The following is a 23,563-nucleotide window of genomic DNA, read 5'->3' as shown; positions in this document are numbered from 1 at the left end:
TTAATCATGGAATGGAAACACACAGCAACAGAACGTACCAGCGTGACTTCAAACACTTTGTTACAGGAAATGTTCAAAATGTCCTCCGTTAGCGAGGATACATGTATCCACCCTCGGTCGCATGGAATCCCTCATGCGCTGATGCAGCCCTCGAGCATGGCGTATTGTATCACAGCCGTGCACAATACGAGCACGAAGAGTCTCTACATTTGGTACCGGCGTTGCGTAGACAAGAACTTTCAGATGCCGCATAAATGAAAGTAAAGATGGTTGAGGTCAGGAGAGCGCGGAGGCCATGGATTGGTCCGCCTCTACCAATCCATCGGTCACCGAATCTGTTGTTGAGAAGCGTACGAACACTTCGACTGAAATGTGCAGGAGCTCCATCGTGCGTGAACCACATGTTGTGTCGTACTTGTAAAGGCGCATGTTCTAGCAGCACAGGTAGAGTATCCCGTATGAAATCATGATAACGTGCTGCATTGAGCGTAGGTGGAAGAACAAACTAAAATGAGCTCTAATATGAAAATTAAGCGTTTCCGAACACATGTCCACATAACATCTTTTCGTTATTTGTGTGTGAGGAATGTTTCCTGAAAGTTTGGCCGTACCTTTTTGCAACACAACTTAAGAGATGTCACTACTTCTTCACCTTTGGTATTGTAGATCAAAAGTCCGCCTCTATAATCGCTTTGCTTTCCGTATTTTGAGAGTAATGTGGACCAAAACAACAAAAAATAGCCTAGTAAAAAAGGGAACTGGCTGCCTTAAGAGATGTGAGCACTTGCTCATCCTCGCTACCATGGAACACCTCTCGTTCGTTGAATATTGACCATTCCCCCGTTGACGTCCTGCACATATCAGCAGGACATGAGAAACGTTTCTGTATCACGCCCGACGAATTAGAGCTAGATGACTAATCATGACTGCCGGCCGCGGTGGTCTCGCGGTTCTAGGCGCGCAAACCGGAACCGTGCGACTGCTACGGTCGCAGGTTCGAATCCTGCCTCGGGCATGGATGTGTGTGATGTCCTTAGGTTAGTTAGGTTTAAGTAGTTCTAAGTTCTAGGGGACTGATGACCACAGCAGTTGAGTCCCATAGTGCTCAGAGCCATTTGACTAATCATGACTGTTATGTAGCAGATGAAAATCAAATTACTTTCATAGGTGCCGGCCGAAGTGGCCGCGCGGTTCTGGCGCTGCAGTCTGGAACCGCGAGACCGCTACGGTCGCAGGTTCGAATCCTGCCTCGGGCATGGATGTGTGTGATGTCCTTAGGTTAGTTAGGTTTAACTAGTTCTAAGTTCTAGGGGACTAATGACCTCAGCAGTTGAGTCCCATAGTGCTCAGAGCCATTTTCAACTTTCATAGGTGAAAACCAGAGGTAAAATACAGGAAAGCAAGAGCGAAACAGAGATTATTAATAAACAGTTATTAATTGGTAATTAGTTACACGCACTCGTACGGGCGTCATTCAGCGCTTTGGCTGCTGCACGCCGCAAAATTATACGATATTTTATAACCGGCGGTAATGAAATACATCCATAATAAACTCGACGCCAAGCGATTGTAAAACGAGCCGAAAATCATTCCGCGTACACTGTGGGTGCCCACAAAAATCCGACCTCGGTAGTAATCATATAAATGGGAGCATTACGAATGACTGTTAGTAATTTAAATATTTAAAACACTGCTAAGGGTTCGCTGTGCCTCATTACGGGACCTGCTGTGTCTCTCACAAAACATTTCACTTGTCACATTCTTGACAGTCCTTATTATACTTTTGTAATTACCATGCATATGTAGTAATTAGTTTTTTTTTCGGCGGTTTCAGGCAGACAGGCTACGCAAATTTTGGGATTTCGCAGCATGTAGAGGACAAAATAGTAAACAAAGGACACACAAAGTAATAATCCAAGAAAAACACACCATGGCATATACCTCGTGGAGAAGGGCCACAGTTATTTCCCATACGTGTTGATGACATTCACACGAGGCATCTATCAAGGATTAACATCTGTCAAGGTTCTTTATCAAGGTCGTTTTTAGGGTTCCGTGCCTGAATCGATAAAAACGGAACCTTTGTCTGCCTGTCTGCCTGTCCGACTGTTGACAACCCTTGTCTCAGGAAACTATAGACTTATCAAGTTGAAATTTTCACATACTAAAGCCCACGGTCCCTTGGCGGTGTAAAAAAATTGAAACTAAGTCGATGCAATAAAAAGTTGCGGTTATTTGTGTCTCATATTTTGATACTTGCAAACTCACTCATTAAAATACATAGGGGGCTTCCCGTTGACCTAGAATCATAAAATTTGGCTAGAACCGGGGATTCACAGTGGGACTAAAGTAAAAAATCTGAAATTTGTTAGTTTCTAATTGTTGTTGTTGTAGCGGTCTTCAGTCCAGAGACTGGTTTGAAGCAGCTCTCGATGTTACTCTATTTTGTGACGGCCTTCGTAGTGACAACACTTCGCTGTAGAAACGGCCTACGAAGTCACCGCCACACTTTTAATAGCGGGCCGACCGGTCCGCTGGAACAGTGAACAGAAAGATGAAACCCCAAACACTCGGATTAAATGAAAGTCGGTACTTATCTTTATTAACGACGATACAGAACACAGTGGTGAACATGGTCTACAGAAATCTGTCTAGTTCGAGTCGGAGCGGCTTGGTCAGCGTCGGCTGACGACAAACAACAACTCTGCTGCGATGAACACACAACGGACTAGCAAGTACACAATTCGGTGGCAAGTATACAACTGAGCGGCGAGTACAGAACTGTCCTAGCGCTCGCGACTCCAGCGCTTAAGAAGCCAGAAGCCAGCGGTGGCGCGCGCAGACTTGCGGCGATTTCCTGTCTCGCTGGCGCTGCTTATGCGGACGGCGTCCGGACTTTGATGCTGCCAACCTTTTGGCAGCGGGCTCGGGTGGCATTACTGGCTAGGATATAACACTCTATCCTGTGCAAGCTTCTTCATCTTCCAGTACCTACTGCAACCCACAACCTTCTGAATCTGCTTAGTGTATTCGTCTCTCGGTCTCTCTCTACGATTTTTACCCTCCACGCTGCCCTACAATACTAAATTGGTGATCCCTTGATGCATCAGAATATGCCCTACCATCCGATCCCTTCTTCTAGTCAAATTGAGCCTCAAATTCATCTTCTCTCCAATTCTATTCAGTACCTCCTCATTAGTTATGTGGTCTACCCATCTAATCTTTAGCATTCTTCTGAAGCACCATATTTCGAAAGCTTCTATTCTCTTCTTGTCTAAACTATTTATCGTCCACGTTTCACTTCCATACATGGCTACACTCCATACAAATACTTTCAGAAACGACTTCCCGACACTTAAATCTATACTCCATGTTTACAAATTTCTCTTCTTCAGAAACGCTTTCCTTGCCATTGCCAGTCTGCATTTTATATCCTCTCTACTTCGACCATAATCAGTCATTTTGCTCCCCAAATAGCAAAATTCATTTACTACTTTAAGCGTCTCATTTCCTAATCTAATACCCCCAGCATCACCCGATTTAATTTGACTACATTCCATTATCCTCGTTTAGCTTTTGTTGATGTTCATAATATAACCTCCTTTCAAGACAGTGTCCATTCCGCTCAGTGGCTCTTCCAGGTCCTTTGCTGTCTCTGACAGAATTACAATCGGCGAACCTCAAAGTTTTTATTTCTTCTCCATGGATTTTAATTCCTACTCCGAATTTTTCTTTTGTTTCCTTTACTGCTTGCTCAACATACAGATTGAATAGGATCGGGGAGAGGCTGCAACCCTGTCTCACTCCCTTCCCAACCACTGCTTCCCTTTCATGTCCCTCGACTCTTATAACTGCCATCTGGTTTCTGTACAAATTGTAAATAGCCTTTCGCTCCCTGTATTTCACCCCTGCCACCTTCAGAATTTGAAGGAGAGCATTCCAGTCAACATTGTCAAAAGCCTTCTCTAAGTCTACATATGCTAGAAACATAGGTTTGCCTTTCCTTAATCTATTTTCTAAGATAAGACGTAGGGTCACTATTGCCTCACGAGTTCCAATATTTCTACGGAATCCAAACTGATCTTCCCAGAGGTCGGCTTCTACCAGTTTTTCCATTCGTCTGTAAAGAATTCGTGTTAGTATTTTGCAGCCGTGGCTTATTAAACAGTTCGGTAATTTCACATCTGTCAACATATGATTAGTATCTAATTATATCACATAAAAATTTCTCTTATTGCCCAGCTGCGACATAAATGCGTATACAAACAGTGATCCAATACTATAAAATGCTTTATTATTCCAGTCTCTGATCACAAATGAATTCTTTAGATGATGATCGGTTTCAATCATTAATGACCATCTGCAGATCAGATGGCGTAAAAAAGATCTGAATATGGTCATTACAGACTGAAACCGGTCATCGTGTAAAGCATTCATTTGTGATCTGAGACTGGAATAATAAAGCATTCTCATATTCCGTATCAGACTGTCTGTTAAAAATAAGACCTTTTTACCTCAGGAAAGGGTAGGCGTATCAAACTGAAATTTGTCGCTAATGGCTGTGGTCCCTTGCTGGTGTAAAAACCGTAAACTTCGAATTCACTGCACTCAAAAGATACGTTCATTTATGTCACAAATTTTGATACAACGTCACTCATCAAAATCTATATTTTCGGGTGTCCAGGAGTCATGAAATTTGGCTTGGAGCAAGGTTTCGCAGTACAAGTAAAGGAAAATTTCCGAAATCGTTCATTTCTAATTACATCATAAGAAAAAAATTGTCATCTGTTATCCGACTTCAAAGCGAAAATTAAAACATTGTCGAAAGTATTTGGATTCCCAGGACCGATACCGTGCCAGTATCAGTGTCCATAACAGGCAGAAATGGTCGAGATTTTCGATTCCCGAGACGGGTGAACTCTGTCTATACATAATTAAGTTGGTACGGAACCCCCAGAGAGCGGATTCTACCCGCACATGGCCATTTTTTTTTAAATTAATTATCGCTCCGCTGACTAATTTGTTGCGGTTAACCACGATTTTCTCTCCTGTGCCAACTTCATCTCAGAGTAGCATTGACAACCAACGTCCGCGATTATTTGCTAGATGTATTCAAAGGTCTTGCCTTTGCGCACTGTTTTTGCTCACTGCGGCTCGCTTTAGCACTGAGGTATCCCCTGTTGTATTAACACATATTGTATCATCCTATTCTTTATTCTCGTACATTCCTTTCTACACCGATACAGCGGAGAACCATCTTATTTTTGACGTATCAGTCTACAAAATTTTCAACATCCTTCTATTTACATCTCCAAAACTTCGATTCTCTCCCCTTCCGGGTTTCCCATTGTCAGTGATTCACTGTCATCCATGGTCCAAACCAGGCGCGGCTCGTAATTAAAGGCTCTGAGGCGGAGCCGCTCCAAAATATATGTTAAAGTAAATTTCGGAAGAACGTATTACATAATTTAAATTATCAGGACGAATTTCACATATTTCCCATTCCGATTAAAATAACGACGGTCAACGTTTTTGGAACTGTTTGTATCGATAGATGTTTTCCGAACGGTTAGTAATGTTTAGACTGCGCCTTGGAAAGTCCGTAAGCTGCATGTAGTAGCGTTTTGGGGGCGCGGCTTCTACATAGTACTGCTCTTTATGGGCGACCCGAAGGCTCAGAGCTTGCAGCCTAAGGGTGTCATACCAACCACCACACGTTTTTCACGTTCCTCTATCTATGTAATAAAGGAATGTAGAGTGGCCGAAACTTCGCTATCCAATCTCTCTCTCTGCACATCTCTACTACGCTTCGATGTGTCATTAATCGACGTTTAGTACTATTGTTTTGATAATGTTTTACATAGTTGTTTTGTTTCTGCCATTGGCTATTTTATCCACGTTTAGAATTAGTTTGCAAATATCCCGCCAGAGTGCACTAGACTACAGTAACATAACAGTACTGCCATCTAGCGAGAGTTTCATAATTGATTAGAGGACAAAGCGCGCGAAATTTGTCACATTACTTTACTTTCCTTGTTTGCTTGCTGATGCTGACTGCTTTTGTTGATATCGTGTGATATTAGCAAGTTTCTTTTTCGGAGTGTATTTTGCAAGATTTTAGTGAGTTTTACTTGCACATCATAGTATCGTCATGCGAACTCGTAAACTTCGAGCTCTGGAGGTAAACCACAATAAACGCCTTAAGTTTAGAACTGAAAACACCTAAAATATTAAGCAGCCGCAAAGTTAAGATTCGTCGCATTAAAGATCTCCCCGAAACGCGTCTTTTCATATGATTTGCTGCGAAGTGTCAGAAATTGTAATGATGACGTATAAAAACACTAACCAAAGATTTTAACTCGAAGTTAGCTTCTAATGATATTTAATACCTGATTATAGAAGATACAGTACGTAAAATTATGGGTAGAGAGTGATATGCCCACCCCCCTCCCCCTGAATCCTTAGTTGTTTATGTCAGACTAATCTGTAGCGTAACCCTAGGTCTATGTTGGCTCCGATCGATAAATACCGCAGCCTTCCCCAGTATAGAAACCACGAGCCGCGCCTGGTCCAAACATACATTCGCAGAAACATGTTCCCCAAATTAATGTTAATATCGTTTACTAGTAGACTATTTTGACGAGGAATATCCTCTGTACCTGTGGTAGTTTGGCTGAAATAACAGAGGACCCAAAATAGAACCTTCTGGGGAATTACGTATGATTAACTTACATTCTGTGTATGTATTATGTCCATGACTTGCAACGTATTCGCAGTCAGTCTTCACAGCGATCCAGGTAATATTTGTTTTGTTATAAATCCAATCATGGATCGCAAAAAATTTTGTTAATCAAGTAATTAAATTCGGTCAGCTACGTCGATTTTAAGACTTCAGTAAATCCAGTACATTACATAATTCGTGTCACATTAATCAGCCATACGAGCTTCGTCATGAAATTTGATCACAAGATTGTATGGCTGATTAATGTGACTGTACCATCTATATAGGCCCTACGCAGTGACACGAAATAAGTAACGTACTGGATGCAATCAGGTTTGAAGTCGTCGTAACTCACCGCCAGTAATTACCTGATTAATAAAATGTTTGTGATCCATGACTGGATTTATAACAAAACAAACATTACGAGGGTAATCCCAAAAGTATGATCTCCTATTTTTTTATAAGTACATAGACCTGTTTCTTTCTACAATGGTGTACATCAGTTTACAGCTTGAACATTTAGCTATTTTTCGACATAATCACCATTTCTGTCGATCCATTTTTGTACACGCTGTGGCTGTTTTTGTATGCCCGTGTCATACCAGCTCGCCGCCATGCTGTTCAGAAAGTTATGAACCTCTTCTTTTACCACGTCGTCGGAGGTGAATCGCTGGGACCACAATTAACGCTGACAGGTACTGTGAGACTCTGAAAAAATTCAAGCGGGCAATTCAGAACCTGAGAAGAGGAATGTTGAGCATGGGCGTACACATTCTCCATGACAACGCTCGCCCACACATCGCTCGGCAAACCGTTGCTCTCCTGCAACAGTTTCAGTGGAACATAATTACCCACCCACCCTATAGTCCTGACTTGGCGCCCAGTGACTATCACCTGTTCCCTAGGTTAAAAGAACATTTGGCCGGAAAGCGATTCAGCTCCGACGACGAGGTGAAAGACGAGGTTCATAACTTTCTTAACAGCATGGCGGCGAGCTGGTATGACATGGGCATACAAAAACTGCCACAGCGTCTACAAAAATGCATCAACATAGATAGTGATTATTTCGAAAACTAGCTAAATGTTCAAGCTGTAAACTGACGTAAACCATTGTACACTACTGGCAATTAAAATTGCTACACCAAGGAGAAATGCAAATGATAAACGGGTATTGATTGGACAAATGTATTATTCTAGAACTGACATGTGATTACATTTTCACGCAATTTGGGTGGATAGATCCTGAGAAATCAGTACCCAGAACAACCACCTCTGGCCGTAATAACGGCCTTGATACGCCTAGGCATTGAATCAAACAGTGCCTGGAATGCGTTACAGGTACAGCTGCCGATGCAGTTTCAACACGATACCACAGTTCATCAAGAGTAGTGACTGGCGTATTGTGACGAGCCAGTTGCTCGGCCACCATTGACCAGACGTTGTCAATTGGTGAGAGATCTGGAGAATGTGCTGGCCATGGCAGCAGTCGAACATTTTCTGTATTTAGAAAGGCCCGTACAGGACGTGCAACATGCGGTCGTGCATTATCCTGCTGAAATGTAGGGTTTCGCAGGGATCGAATGAAGGGTAGAGCCATGGGTCGTAACACATCTGAAATGTAACATCCATTGTTCAAAGTGCCGTCAATGCGAACAAGAGGTGACCGAGATGTGTAACCAATGGCAGCCCATACCATCACGCCGGGTGATACGCCAATAGGCGATGACGAACACACACTTCCAATGTGCATTCACCGCTATGTCGCCAAACACAGATGCGACCATCGTGATGCTGTCAACAGAACCTGGATTCATCCGAAAAAATGACGTTTTGCCATTCGTGCACCCAGGTTCGTCGTCTAGTACACCATCGCAGGCGCTCCTGTCTGTGGTGCAGCGTCAAAGGTAACCGCAGCTGTGGTCTCCGAGCTGACAGTCCATGCAGCTGCAAACGTCGTCGAACTGTTCGTACAGATGTTTGTCTTGCATTGTTGACTCAGGGATCGAGACGTGGCTGCACGATCCGCTACAGTCATGCGGATAAGATGCCTGTCATCTCGACTGCTAGTGATACGAGGCCATTGGGATCCAGCACGGCGTTCCGTATTACCCTCCTGAACCTACCAATTCCATATTCTGCTAACAGTAATAGGATCTCGACCAACGCGAGCAGCAATGTCGCGATACGATAAACCGCAATCGCGATGGGCTACAATCCGACCTTTATCAAAGTCGGAAACGTGATGGTACGCATTTCTGCTCCTTACACGAGGCATCACAACAATGTTTCAGCAGGTAACGCCGGTCAACTGCTGTTTGTGCATGAGAAATCGGTTAGAAACTTTCATGTCAGCACGTTGTAGGTGTCGCCACAGGCGCCAACGTGGTGTGAATGCCCTGGAAAGCTAATCATTTGCATATCAAAGCATCTTCTTCCAGTCGGTTAAATTTCGCGTCTGTAGCACGTCATCTTCGTGGTGTAGCAATTTTAATGGCCAGTAGTGTACACAGAAACAGGTCAACGTACTTTCAAAAAATAATAGGAGGCCTTACTTTTGGGATTACCCTCATATGTCCATATTATCTTGTTCGTACATGCTCTCTGCCGATTAAATTGCTGCCAGGATCGCTGTGGGCTGGGCTTTATATATCAGGAAAAAGCAGAAGACCCAAAACAAAGCCTTGTGGGACACCACGTTTTATTCAAACTTTTGAGATCCGATTTTTGTTTCTGTACAAGTTGTCAGGCAGTTTCGCTGTCGGGAAGGTCGGCGCCGACGATCCGGCGAGCCGTAATGTGTGAGGGAAGAGCGATGACTGGGCACTTTTTGGGAATGAGCCTCAGCAGGAGGGAGAGGGGAAGTTGGAGGGTGTCCCCGGCTATCGGAGCGCTCGCTGGAGGGCTCTGCCAAGGGCGGCCATCGATCTGGGCTGAAGAGCGGCGCCGCGGCTGGGGCCGAGGCGGGATCAGCCGGATTCCTGCCGCGTCAGCTGCGGCACCACACCAGCCGGGCACCGCCGCCCCCGGCGGGGATCGATCTGCGCTCCGGGGGTCGAAGTCCGGGCCTCGCGCGCCGCGCTTCACACCCCCGCAGTCGGCCTAGCTCAGCCGCCTCGCACTCCACACAACGGGCAGCCGGCGGAGTCAGCCAAAGTGGAACGTCAACAGAACCCACTACTCGTTCGACTGTCTATAAACCACAGGACCTTGGATACAAAAAATGGTTCAGATGGCTCTGAGCCCTATGGGACTTAACATCTGAGGTCATCAGTCCCCTAGAACTTAGAAAGGACGTCACACACAGCAGCAACGCGGTTCCGGACTCAAGCGCCTAGAACCGCTCGGCCACAGCGGCCGGCTGATTGCTTCAGTTTTAAATAGTAACTAATACACAGAAATCAAAATACAATTTTTAAAAAGCTAGTATCGTCAAAGTGTCGGAGCAGAAAATTGCTATGTTATTAATAAGCTTTCGACTACGCCTTGCCGCAATGGATACACCGGTTCCTGTGAGATCACCGAATTTAAGCGCTGTTGGGCGTGGCCGGCAGTTGGATTGGTGACCATTCAGCCGCCATGCGCTGTTGCCATTTTCCGGGCTGCACTCAGCCTCGTGATGACAATTGAGGAGCTACTCGGCCGAATAGTAGCGGCTTCGATCGAGAATACCATCATAACGACCGGGAGAGCGGTGTGCTGACCCCACGCCCCTCCTATCCGCATCTTCCTCGGAGGATGATACGGCGGTCAGATGGTCCCGGAAGGCCACTCGTGTCGTGATAACGGAGTGCTTTTTATATGAATAGACTTTCACAGAGTACTTTTTCACTTCCCACAGAACAGTGTTCCACTGAACAACGTTCGTCCCATCTGAGGACGACTTCAAGCGTATAGTGTGTTAACTGTAAGACAGTTGAGTTGTGAGGGGAGTGCGGGGAGAGGAGGAAGCAAGCATTGGCTGGCGAGGTGCGTGGAGCCGGGGGGGGGGGGGGGACAAGGCACGCCTAGCAGTTGCAGTGCTGGCACTACAAATTGCGCGTCATGCTTACACGAAAGCAGACGAAAGGCTTGGAAGTAAACCTCGCTTTAAATGTTGTTCGTAAACGAAACTGAAATTGTCACGTACATTAAAATCTATATATATATATAAAAATGAATGTATGTATGTTTGTCTACTATGCGCTCACAAACCATTCATCCGATTGCAATGAAACTTTGGTGAGTTGTTCTCCGAACGCCCGAAAAGAGTAATGGACAATGTTTCAACAGGTAGATCGCTGTACCATGCGTAGCGCAATTGATTGGGTAAAGGCTTATGCAGCTGACCCGAGTTCGTTTCCAACTGCTCGCAATTTTTTTTTTCATTTTATTTCATTCCCCGCAATGTTAAACTATTAATTATAAAATTCAAATATACTTAAACAGGTCATATAGTATAACGTAACTGTCAATCTCATATATATAAATACGAATGTATGTCTGTCTGCCCTCTGTGCGTTCCCAAACCATTCATCCGATTGCGGTGAAATTTTGGTGATTTGCTCTCTGCTCGCCCACGAAGGTTCCTAGCCGAAAAAAAGAAAGAAGACACATTCTTGAGGAGATATGACGTCATAAACAATGAGATGCCACCGCGGGAAAATACCCAGATTTATGCATCCACTATTTGAGAATGAGAGCATGTATTTCGAAATAATGCAGTACCCAGTGGTGTTTCCATACAAAGCAATACGGTGGCAAGGAAAAATGAAATATAATTCGGACGAAACAGGGGGCTCCTTCAAAGTGATCGCGAACAAAATATATGAACTCACCTTTTCTTGCCAGGCGTTTGTGGTGATACGCCAGGATGATTCTTGGAAAACTGTTTGTATCTTCCAGTGCTACGCATGCTTTGTCCTGTGTATGTAACAGCTCTCACTGAAGATTTGTAAATGGGGTGAAGCAATTTTTTCTGCTCCCTTTCCCTTTCGCAACATTCAATCACACGCAATATAATTTTGCGAACATCGCTACGTAATACTGGTTTCCTTCTCACCGTACGCCTACCGGTAAGGGTTCTTGGCGACTCCCGACTCCAAATCACAAGACTTTGCAGGCTTAAAATAATGATAAAACCTGTAACGCATTTTGCTATGAACTTTACGCCAACGAATATGTGAAGTTGCATACCTTGCAAGATCACCAATAGACTCGCCATACTTCAAATGCCTTACGCAACAATACTGATTATAAGCTGGCTTTGAAACAATTAACATCTCTGAAGGAGATGTTGTAGCATTTGTTCGACTACGACCAAGAACATCCAAACAAGTATTCAACCGAGATGTGCATGAACTAACACGAGGCTGTGTTTCTTCTGTCCCAAAATGAGGGTACAGCAAAGTATGTATATTAAACCCACTCATAGTAATAACTGCTTTACTACACAAAACACGAGAGTAATGACTGCCTCTTCACCCATTTTGATAATGTTTAGCACAACTGTACAATAAAAACACGCAGAACAGTACAGCGCAAAACAATAACGAAGCAGACGACATTGTCTACCTTGTACAACACAGTCAGCTACGTAATGTTGGCAGCAGTCGAAACTGCGTGCCTACCGAAGCCTCCCGACGTTTACCGACTTCTACCGATTCAGGACTAGGGAGAGGTCTGCCATCTAAAAGTTTACACACTGTAGGTAGAGGTGAGACGTAAGTGTTAGAACTCGCTATACGCTAGTGACAACAGTTCACCACTTTTATCTTGGTAACCCTGTAACATCTTTGGATGACGTTTCCGGGCGTGGGTTCCTGTTCTCAATTTGTTCCCAGGACACTCTACAGCCCGTCATAGTTTGCCGAGATTTTTTTAAATAAAGAAACATAGTGTGTGTGTGTGTGTGTGTGTATCTAGTCTCCATGTCAGCTGTCACACATACGAGGAGCTAGTGGTTGCTTCGTCATGTAATTCGTGCGCCTGCCCCCATGCGTCTGTGTTCCCCTGTTCGGCAGCCGTGCAACCGCTTCATCAGAAGGCCCGTACCCCTCCCACCTTCTGATAACTTCCGCACGGCGGGAACACGTTTTAATATTCATGCAGCCCGGCGCTTTTCTTTCGTCGCGCAGTCTCCTTTCAGCGACCACGTCCTGCCCTCCTCATTTACGTCGACTTTGGGCGCTCTCCAGCCGCTCGGAAAAGGCGGCCGCTATCTGCTCCGTGCCTCGCGGGCTTAATTGAATGGGCCTTTAGAGGCACCTCGCCCCAACGGCGTGCGGTTTGGTTTTCCGCGAGTCTCGCTCTGTTTATTCTGGCGACAAACGCCCCCGCCAGAACCTCAGGGGCGGGGCAGGCCGGAAGGGATTCTTCTCTACCCCCCCCCCCCCCCTGCTTGCGCGGTAACCATCACTTCGTCCGCCACGCTGTTTAATCCGTGTTTATCTTTGTAATTGGCGTCCCCCTTTCTGAGGCGCCCGCCCGGCGACTCCTTATCTAATCCCCCGGAGGGGACTCCCCGCACTGTGCGCGCAGACGCATCCAGTGCTGCCAACCCATACGCGCGCGCCCTTCAAACTGAACTCGCGTGGGCTATCTCTCTTGGCCATCCGGGCGGGGGGGGGGGGGGGGGTCAGAGAGGTAGCAGTCCCTCCTTTGGAAATTTGACTAACTTCTTTTTTGTTCTTATCCCTCACCACTCCATGGCCTATCACTCTTTTCTGTTTAAAAAATCACGGGTGGGTGGAGCTTGTGCATTATGTCTCAATACCACTTCAGAGCGCCCTTCCCCCCTTTTCTTCTCTCTCTTTTTTCCCTCCTATCGCCACATCATAGCACCAACCCCTACTAGCTCCTCAAAACCGCTCCATCCTCCTTTACGCGGGACGCTGCCTTGAATTCCAGGAGACGGATTATAATTAACGAGGCGACTATGCAAACAGCGTGCCCCCTCTCTCAAGCCCTCCCCACCTCTCCCCTCCCCCCTTCCCTTTTAGGACTCTACGCCTGACTTCCGTCGGGCAGCCGCGGTACAAACAGCGGCGGCGCTCGCTCGCGCCGTTAATAACATTATACACGGTGACGCTGCCGCAGATCCAAAGCGATGCGACGACAGCCAGGGAGCTACAGCCGTATACACACACACACACACACACACACAGTATCTGGCGGGCGTAGCAGAGAAGCAGTACCCAGGTGCGGCCCAGATGTTTATCTCCGAGGCTGCGCAGAACTTCTGCTTCAGAGGAGGAACCGGCTATGCCCAGCAGAGTGCGATAAGACCTTCCCATTCACAGGGCAGCCGACGTCTCGGCACACACAGATCATGTCTCCAGTGTTTTTAACACGCCGAACGTGCTTTGAATTTCGGAGCCCTCATTTCCAACAACTAACATTATTCAGAGCCTAACCAAAAGGTACGGCGGTACAGTCATATGCACTATGATAATTTATTACGTCAAGATCGCTTAATACACTACTTCTACATCTACATGATTACTCTGCAATTCACATTTAAGTGCTTGGCAGAGGGTTCATCGAACCACAATCATACTATCTCTCTACCATTCCACTCCCGAACAGCGCGCGGGAAAAACGAACACCTAAACCTTTCTGTTCGAGCTCTGATTTCTCTTATTTTATTTTGATGACCATTCCTACCTATGTAGGTTGGGCTCAACAAAATATTTTCGCATTCGGAAGAGAAAGTTGGTGACTGAAGTTTCGTAAATAGATCCCGCCGCGACGAAAAGCGTCTTTTCTTTAATGACTTCCATCCCAATTCGCGTATCATATCTGCCACACTCTCTCCCCTATTACGTGATAATACAAAACGAGCAGAACATGGAATCGGTGGGTTCAGGAGGGTAATACGGAACGCCGTGCTGGATCCCAACACCCTCGTATCACTAGCAGGCGAGATGACAGGCATCTTATCCGCATGGCTTTAACGGATCGTACAGCCACGTCTCGATCCCTGAGTCGACAGATGGGAACGTTTGCAAGACAACAACCATCTGCACGAACAGTTCGACGACGTTTGCAGCAGCATGGAATATCACCTCGGAGACCATGGCTGCGGTTACCCTTGACGCTGCATCACAGGCAGGAGCGCCTGCGATGGTGTACTCAACAACGAACCTGGGTGCACGAATGGCAAAACGTCATTTTTTCGGATGAATCCAGGTTCTGTTTACATCATCGTGATAGTCGCATCCGTGTTTGGCGACATCGCAGTGAACGCACATTGGAAGCGTGTATTCGTCATCGCCATACTGGCGTATCATCCGGCGTGATGGTATGGGGTGCCATTGGTTACACGTCTCGGTTACCTCTTGTACGCATTGACGCCGCTTTGAACAGTGGACGTTACATTTCACATGTGTTACGACCCGTGGCTCTACCCTCATTCGATCCCTGCGAAACCCAACATTTCAGCAGGATAATGCACGACCGTATGTTGCAGGTCCTATACGGGCCTTTCTGGATACAGAAAATGTTCGACTGCTGCCTTGGCCAGCACATTCTCCAGATCTCTCACCGATTGAAAACGTCTGGTCAATGGTGGCCGAGCAAGTGGCTCGTCACAATACGCCAGTCACTACTCTTGATGAACTGTGGTATCGTGTTGAAGCTGCATGGGCAGCTGTACCTATACACGCCATGCAAGCTCTATTTGACTCAATGCCCAGGCGTTTCAAGGCCGTTATTACGGCCAGAGGTGGTTGTTCTGGGTACTGATTTCTCAGGATGTATGCACCCAAATTGCCTGAAAATCTAATCACATGTCAGTTCTAGTACAAAATATTTGTCCAATGAATACCCGTTTATCATCTGCATTTCTTCTTGGTGGAGCAATTTTAATGGCCAGTAGTGTATATTGATAACATTAGTTTCCCGTGTGGCAACTGCTGCCGCAGTTTAGCAGATGAAGTGTTGGATGCTGTCCCTGTGGATTGCGGTTCAAGCGTTCGCGCAGTCCGCAGTAATAGAGAGCAGATACGCTAGCAGCCTCCCTCGGCGACACGGCTCTTGTGGAGGCGGGATGCCTCTCGCTCCCTGGCTCTCCCATTCCGAATGAGCTCGGGATCCCAGCGACCGATTGGCTGTGGGCTGGTCCATCTCTCTGCGCCACCTTCAACTGGCCGCTTTCCGATTCCGAGGGATTCCGCGGGAACTCCCCAATAATATTCAACGACGGCGTCGCCAAGGCTGCCTCCTCCATATTCTGATTTGCGGAGCTGGCACCGGCAGACCGTAGCCAGCCTTCGACCCCAGTAGAGGAAGAGTCTCAGGCCCCACCGTCTCCTGGAGTTCACATCCCAGCGTCCATCTCGCCCACTGAATTAGCGCAACACTACAGTTACTAGACATATAAAAATTTCGCGCGAAACCGGTAGTTTCAGCGAAATAACGCGAAGTCAGCAATTTTTACGAAATATCACGTAGTTTGTCGCATTCCCGTATTAAAGAATGGTGTAAATGCGAGGACGTCAGTTGTCGCAATGTTCACAGCTGATAGTTGTTAAATGTCGAAATTGGATTTTGACTTCTTTTCTTCTCAAGGCAGAGGATCATATATAATTTTAAATTATTGTTCATTTCCCACGTAACTAATTATAATGTGAAATAAAAAATACCACCTATTGTTGGGAAGAAAGATTGCGCCGAAATTTTGTTAAATGTCGAAATTGGATTTTGACTTCTTTTCTTCTCAAGGCAGAGGATCGTGTATAATTTTAAATTATAGTTCATTTCCCGCGTAACGAATTACAATGTGAAATAAACATACCACCTATTGTTAGGGAAGAAGAGCTTGCACCTAAATTTCAAAATATATATTACCAAAATTGGAAAAAATAACATCGAAATCGTCAAAAAAATCTGTGAAATTGGCAAAAAACACTGTCTCAAGATTTTAAACATGACTGCAAACAGCAACTGTTGAAATTCTTCACGATAAAGGATGACAGCCAAAAACAGTTGCAGGATAAAAATTTATTAAAATTTCTTGACCAAGGTTTCGGTACATATAAATATACCTTCATCAGAAGTAAAAAATCTGAAATTACATCATGTAATGGAGATTAATGAAACAATTGTGCCAAAGGCGTCGTCACTAATTGAGACATCTTGTCCATTAGTACAACATGACTAAGGGCACAGGGTCAAAGCTTGGAATGACATCGGCTGTAATGAGAGAGAGAATCTGATGCGCCAGCAGTCGCAGCATGTTGACGTTACCTGAAAAGGCGCTTTTAGTGAAGCTGTATTATCAGAATGGGGAATGTGCTAGTTCAGCGTTACGATCCTATCGCCATAGGAAGGGGATTCGAACGGGTGAAGGTCCATTGACAAATGCAGCTGTCGCGAGAATGATTTCGAAGTTCGAAGCAACGGGTTGTTTAGACGATAGACCCCGCAGTGGCCGACCGAGCACAAGGCGTTATGCTGCTGAGACAGTTCGGGAAGAAATGAAGACTAGCGGATTGGTCAATGCACGGGGAAGTCAGCGCTCGTGCAGTCGCACGTCGCACAGGCATTCCATACACTACTGTTTGGTTGGCACTGAGGCGTACCCTGCGATGCTATCCGTACAGAATCTATCGGCATCATGAACTGTTACCTGGCGATTTAATGAAGCAGAGGTCATTTGCGGTGTGGGCGTTTCAAAGGATGGCGGAAGATGACGATTGGTTGAGTAACGTGTCGTGGACCGACGAAGCTCATTTCACGCTCCGTGGGTCTGTCAACGCCCACAACTGCAGAATTTTGGCTACCGAAAATCCTACAACTGTCGTGGAAACTCCATTGCATGACGAGAAAGTCACGGTACGGGTTGGATTTACCACATCTACCGTTATCGGGCCTTTTTTCTTCGAGGAAATGCATGATTCTGGTTTTTTAACAGCTACCGTGACGGGTGAGAGGTACGCCGATATGTTACAGAATCAGCCTGGCTGATAAACACCTGCTGGAACGTACGATGTGTATGCAGGATGGCGCTCCACCCCATATTTCTAGACGCGTGAAAGATCTCTTGCGCGCGTCGTTTGGTGATGATCGTGTGCTCAGCCGCCACTTTCGTCATGCTTGGCCTCCCAGGTCCCCAGACCTCAGTCCGAGCGACTATTGGCTTTGGGGTTACCTGAAGTCGCAAGTTTGCCGTGATCGACCGACATCTCTAGGGATGCTGAAAGACAACATCCGACGCCAATGTCTCACCATAACTCCGGACATGCTTTACAGTGCTGTTCACAACATTATTCCTCTGTCAAGAACATCATCTTTGCTTTGTCTTACTTTGTTATGCTAATTATTGCTATTCTGATCAGATGAAGCGCCATCTGTCGGACATTTTTTGAAAGTTTGTATTTTTTTCGTTCTAATAAAACCCCATGTCATTCCAAGCATGTGTGTCAATTTGTACCTCTCTATCTACATTATTCCGTGATTTATTCAGTTTTCAAATTTATACTGACTTTTTGATCACCCGGTACTTATTAAAAAAATTAGGATACCTTACTTTTGGGATTATCCTCGTATAACCACTGTCATTTACTCAACGATAAGCTGTTTTCGCCTATTTATCTGCTCCCATCTAATTTCCATTAACAGATGTCCGGATACTTTTGAACAGGTAGTGTAAGAAATTAAGGCGCGTACCGAGGCGTATAGAAAGCCGTGGTTCCCCCGCCCAGTACGTGAACGGAATTGGAAAGAAAATGGACAGTACTAGCGCGATGTGCCCTCTGTGGTTCACTGTACCGTGGAGGTGAAAGAATTCGAGGCAGATTTTTGGTCGTACCACCGGCGCCAGGGGACGCCCTGATGGGAAGCGATATTTGAACGCATCATCGGCGCGAAACAGCTCAGCGATGCGTGCCGCTTGCTTTTTATTTTATTTATTTTATTTTATTTTATTGTATTTGCATCTCCCAAAGAGCGGCAGTTCCGTGCTTTGAACTCTGCGATGGCTGATCACACGGTTGCCAGGGAAACGATCTCATCACGGCGCGAGGGCATTGATCTGCCTGTCAGCAGGTTTCCAAGTCCAGAGTAATTGCCGGATTCCGGTCCAGCAGGCACTTTCACCCGGTCACTAAATTTTTTAATTAAGATTCGCCGTGTCCGGGTCCCGTCCACAGAAATCAGAATCTGAGGCGCTTATCTCCCCGTGCCGGTCTCTCTCTCTCTCTGTCTGTCTGTCTGTCTGTCTCACTCACACTTACGACTGGCCGCCTCAGAAGAAAATGCTGGTGGTGGTATTCATACCCGTCGCGAGTGACTCTCATGAGATTACTTACACAGCGTATCTGACATCCTATTCATAATAGTTGGTCGGCGCAAACCCTTTCAAATTATTTAAAAGTTTCTCTTTTGTCCCACTGTACAGAAAATTTCTTGTGTGTCCTATTTCTGCGTTTCTACCTTTGCTATAAATCCATCATAAAATGTTCATTAGCAGATGTTGTTCAGTTATTTCCGTATGCTATTTTGGTAAGGGTGTGCAATTTACATATAGCGCGAAATAATATTTACATGTTTTTAAAAGAATAAACACAGGATACAGATCATTATTAAAATCTTTGCAAGTTCATTGTACTCTACAGGGTGACCCAAAACTCCCTAACATTTAAAGCTGTACTCTGTCTTGGAATAAGGTAGGTGCAGTATACAGGACAAAGGGTGAAGGAGACATATATGATGATTTGCCAAAGTCTTTATTTGCGTTTTCCGTGACATGATATGTTTCGTAGGCTATGATGTCTCTGTCGACGAAGCTTTCCAATCCAGACACGTTTGACACACCTGTACCACCTCGTACGATGGCTACTGTTAACCAGCCATTCCCATGTGAGAATGTGTCATTCAAGTCAATGCTGAAATTCAGTCTGCAGCCACAAAAAAACACTAGGTCCATCTAGCAAGGCATGTGCGGCAACAGATTTGATTGTATTCTTCTTCTTGTCAGCGGCGGACGTTGACATTTGCGGCGGAGCCTGCAGTGGACGACTACAGTTGTTTACATAAGATTACAATTCGACGTCCTTGGAGCGAGCGATAAGAGGCCACCGCCTTAGTCGCGCTGCTGCTGTCGCACGGGCAACTGCATTGAACGCTGCCAACATGCGCTATAGAAGGCTCCGACGTCGTACAAGACAGACAATATATAAGACGATAGAAGATGTAGAAATGTCAACGTCCGCCGCTGACAAGAAGAAGAATACAATCAAATCTGTTGCCGCACATGCCTTGCTAGATGGACCTAGTGTTTTTTGTGGTTGCAGACTGAATTTCAGCATTGACTTGAATGACACATTGTCACATGGGAATGGCTGGTTAACAGTAGCCATCGTACGAGGTGGTACAGGTGTGTCAAACGTGTCTGGATTGGAAAGCTTCGTCGACAGAGACATCATAGCCTACAAAACATATCATGTCACGGAAAACGCAAATAAAGACTTTGGCAAATCATCCGATATGTCTCCTTCACCCTTTGTCCTGTATACTCGTAATAGACGTAAGATTAATGTAAATGAAAGTGTATTTATTTGGTGTGAAGGAAAAGGAGTTTGTGAATACGTTAAATTTGTTGGTGATTGTACACTGTACAGGTGCACAGGCGAGAAGTAGGGCAACAGCCTTGCCGCAGTGGATACACCGGTTCCCGTCAGATCACCGAAGTTAAGCGCTGTCGGGCGTGGTCGGCACTTGGATGGGTGACCATCCAGGCCGCCATGCGCTGTTGCCATTTTTCGGGGTGCACTCAGCCTCGTCATGCCATTGAGGAGCTACTCGACCGAGCCGGCCGGAGTGGCCGTGCGGTTCTAGGCGCTGCAGTCTGGAACCGAGCGACCGCTACGGTCGCAGGTTCAAATCCTGCCTCGGGCATGGATGTGTGTGATGTCCTTAGGTTAGTTAGATTTAATTAGTTCTAAGTTCTAGGCCACTGATGACCTCAGAAGTTAAGTCGCATAGTGCTCAGAGCCATACTCGACCGAATAGTAACGGCTTCGGTCAAGAATACCATCATAACGACCGGGAGAGCGGTGTGCTGACCCCACGCCCCTCCTATCCGCATCCTCCACTGTGGATGACACGGCGGTCGGATGGTCCCGGTAGGCCACTCGTGGCCCGAAGACGGAGTGCAGAGGCCAAAGGTGACCGAAACTCCTGAAATGACAGGGGTTTTTATTGAAGCCAAAAACTGGCTAACAGATAGCCCCAAAAAAGGATCACGTCAGTGACGCTGCATGAGAATCGTGTATAAAATGAGCTGTAGTGAGAGAGGAAGTCGGGTCATCCCTAGTCTGATAAAAACCTGATAGAAGATAAGACTTTTATGCAGGATGGAGCTGCACCCCATACTGCTATATGTGTGGAAGATCTCTTTGGAGAGGATCGCGTGAAGAGCTGACACGTCATGCCTGCCTCCCAGGTCCCCAGACCTCAATCCGGTTGATAACTGGTTGTGGGGTTACGTGAAGTCGCAAGTCTACCGCAATCGTCCGACCTCATTAGGAATGCTAAAAGGCAACATCCGACGGAGGTTTCTCGTCACACCTTCAGATATGCTGTACTGTCCTGTTCACAACTCACAACATTGTCCGTCGATTGCAGGTATTGTTGATGAATGACAGCTGACATACGCCGTTGTTATAAAAAAACATCGTCTGTGCCGAAAATCAGTTGTTATGCTAATTACTCCTTTTATATCATGTGAAGCGCCATCTGTTGGTCATTTTGTGCACTTTTTTTGTTTCAACAAAACTCCATGTACACTCCTGGAAATGGAAAAAAGAACACATTGACACCGGTGTGTCAGACCCACCATACTTGCTCCGGACACAGCGAGAGGGCTGTACAAGCAATGATCACACGCACGGCACAGCGGACACACCAGGAACCGCGGTGTTGGCCGTCGAATGGCGCTAGCTGCGCAGCATTTGTGCACCGCCGCCGTCAGTGTCAGCCAGTTTGCCGTGGCATACGGAGCTCCATCGCAGTCTTTAACACTGGTAGCATGCCGCGACAGCGTGGACGTGAACCGTATGTGCAGTTGACGGACTTTGAGCGAGGGCGTATAGTGGGCATGCGGGAGGCCGGGTGGAATTGCTCAACACGTGGGGCGTGAGGTCTCCACAGTACATCGATGTTGTCGCCAGTGGTCGGCGGAAGGTGCACGTGCCCGTCGACCTGGGACCGGACCGCAGCGACGCACGGATGCACGCCAAGACCGTAGGATCCTACGCAGTGCCGTAGGGGACCGCACCGCCACTTCCCAGCAAATTAGGGACACTGTTGCTCCTGGGGTATCGGCGAGGACCATTCGCAACCGTCTCCATGAAGCTGGGCTACGGTCCCGCACACCGTTAGGCCGTCTTCCGCTCACGCCCCAACATCGTGCAGCCCGCCTCCAGTGGTGTCGTGACAGGCGTGAATGGAGGGACGAATGGAGACGTGTCGTCTTCAGCGATGAGAGTCGCTTCTGCCTTGGTGCCAATGATGGTCGTATGCGTGTTTGGCGCCGTGCAGGTGAGCGCCACAATCAGGACTGCATACGACCGAGGCACACAGGGCCAACACCCGGCATCATGGTGTGGGGAGCGATCTCCTACACTGGCCGTACACCACTGGTGATCGTCGAGGGGACACTGAATAGTGCACGGTACATCCAAACCGTCATCGAACCAATCGTTCTACCATTCCTAGACCGGCAAGGGAACTTGCTGTTCCAACAGGACAATGCACGTCCGCATGTATCCCGTGCCACCCAACGTGCTCTAGAAGGTGTAAGTCAACTACCCTGGCCAGCAACGAACGCTGGTCCAACTGAGGCGCCAGGTGGAAATGGCATGGCAAGCCGTTCCACAGGACTACATCCAGCATCTCTACGATCGTCTCCATGGGAGAATAGCAGCCTGCATTGCTGCGAAAGGTGGATATACACTGTACTAGTGCCGACATTGTGCATGCTCTGTTGCCTGTGTCTATGTGCCTGTGGTTCTGTCAGTGTGATCATGTGATGTATCTGACCCCAGGAATGTGTCAATAAAGTTTCCCCTTCCTGGGACAATGAATTCACGGTGTTCTTATTTCAATTTCCAGGAGTGTAATTTCAAAAGTGTTCGTCAATTTTTTAACTCTCTACCTGGATTTTCCGTGAAGTATTGGATTTCCAAATGTTAACAGATTTTCGGATCATCCTGTATGTTACAAAGCAACTATCCCGGAAACCAGTATCAGTTGCATGATTGCCTATATAATGGCATCCGTGGACAACAAAAAATTGATTTTCAATGTCGTGTGACTAGGGCCTCCCGTCGGGTAGACCGTTCGCCGGGTGCAAATCTTTCGATTTGACGCCACTTCGGCGACTTGCGCGTTGGCGGGGATGAAGTGATGATGATTAGGTCTACACAACACCCAACGGAGATCATCTCCGACCAGGCCGGGAATCGAACCCGGGCCCTTAGGAATGACATTCTGTCGCGCTGACCACTCACCTACCGGGGGCTGACATGTTAATCATTGGTCGAATTTAAAGATTATTGACCGAATTTAAGGTTCAAAATGTTGTCATAATCTGGTGATTAAGAGGTATCCTCTTACGTTAAAAGTTTAACACAACATGACAAGTATTACACTTAGAAACTGTGTGTATGTCTTGTTGCGTTGTGGTCTTCAGTCCAGAGACAGGTTTGATGCAGCTCTCCACACTACTCTATCCTGTGCAAGCTCCTTCATCTCTGAGTAATAACTGCAACCTACATCCAATCAGTAAGGACACAGGCTTATAAAAGTTCCATTACAAACAGTGCTATGCAAATTTGCAATACTTCTCCACATAAGATAAAT

The 23,563-nt window shown here is 46.4% G+C and overlaps 1 protein-coding gene and 1 pseudogene across 1 annotated transcript in view; both read left to right on the top strand.

Annotated features, from left to right (window-relative positions):
- Window positions 1-23,563, top strand: part of LOC126215067 (protein timeless homolog) — a 506,610-nt gene that overhangs the window by 287,282 nt on the left and 195,765 nt on the right. The window lies entirely within an intron of this gene.
- On the top strand, window positions 20,339-20,456 carry LOC126215437 (5S ribosomal RNA; annotated as a pseudogene).

This window comes from Schistocerca nitens, chromosome 12 (assembly GCF_023898315.1).
Source record: "Schistocerca nitens isolate TAMUIC-IGC-003100 chromosome 12, iqSchNite1.1, whole genome shotgun sequence".
Taxonomy (NCBI): Eukaryota; Metazoa; Arthropoda; class Insecta; order Orthoptera; family Acrididae; genus Schistocerca; species Schistocerca nitens.
This window is presented reverse-complemented; position numbering and strand designations above follow the sequence as displayed.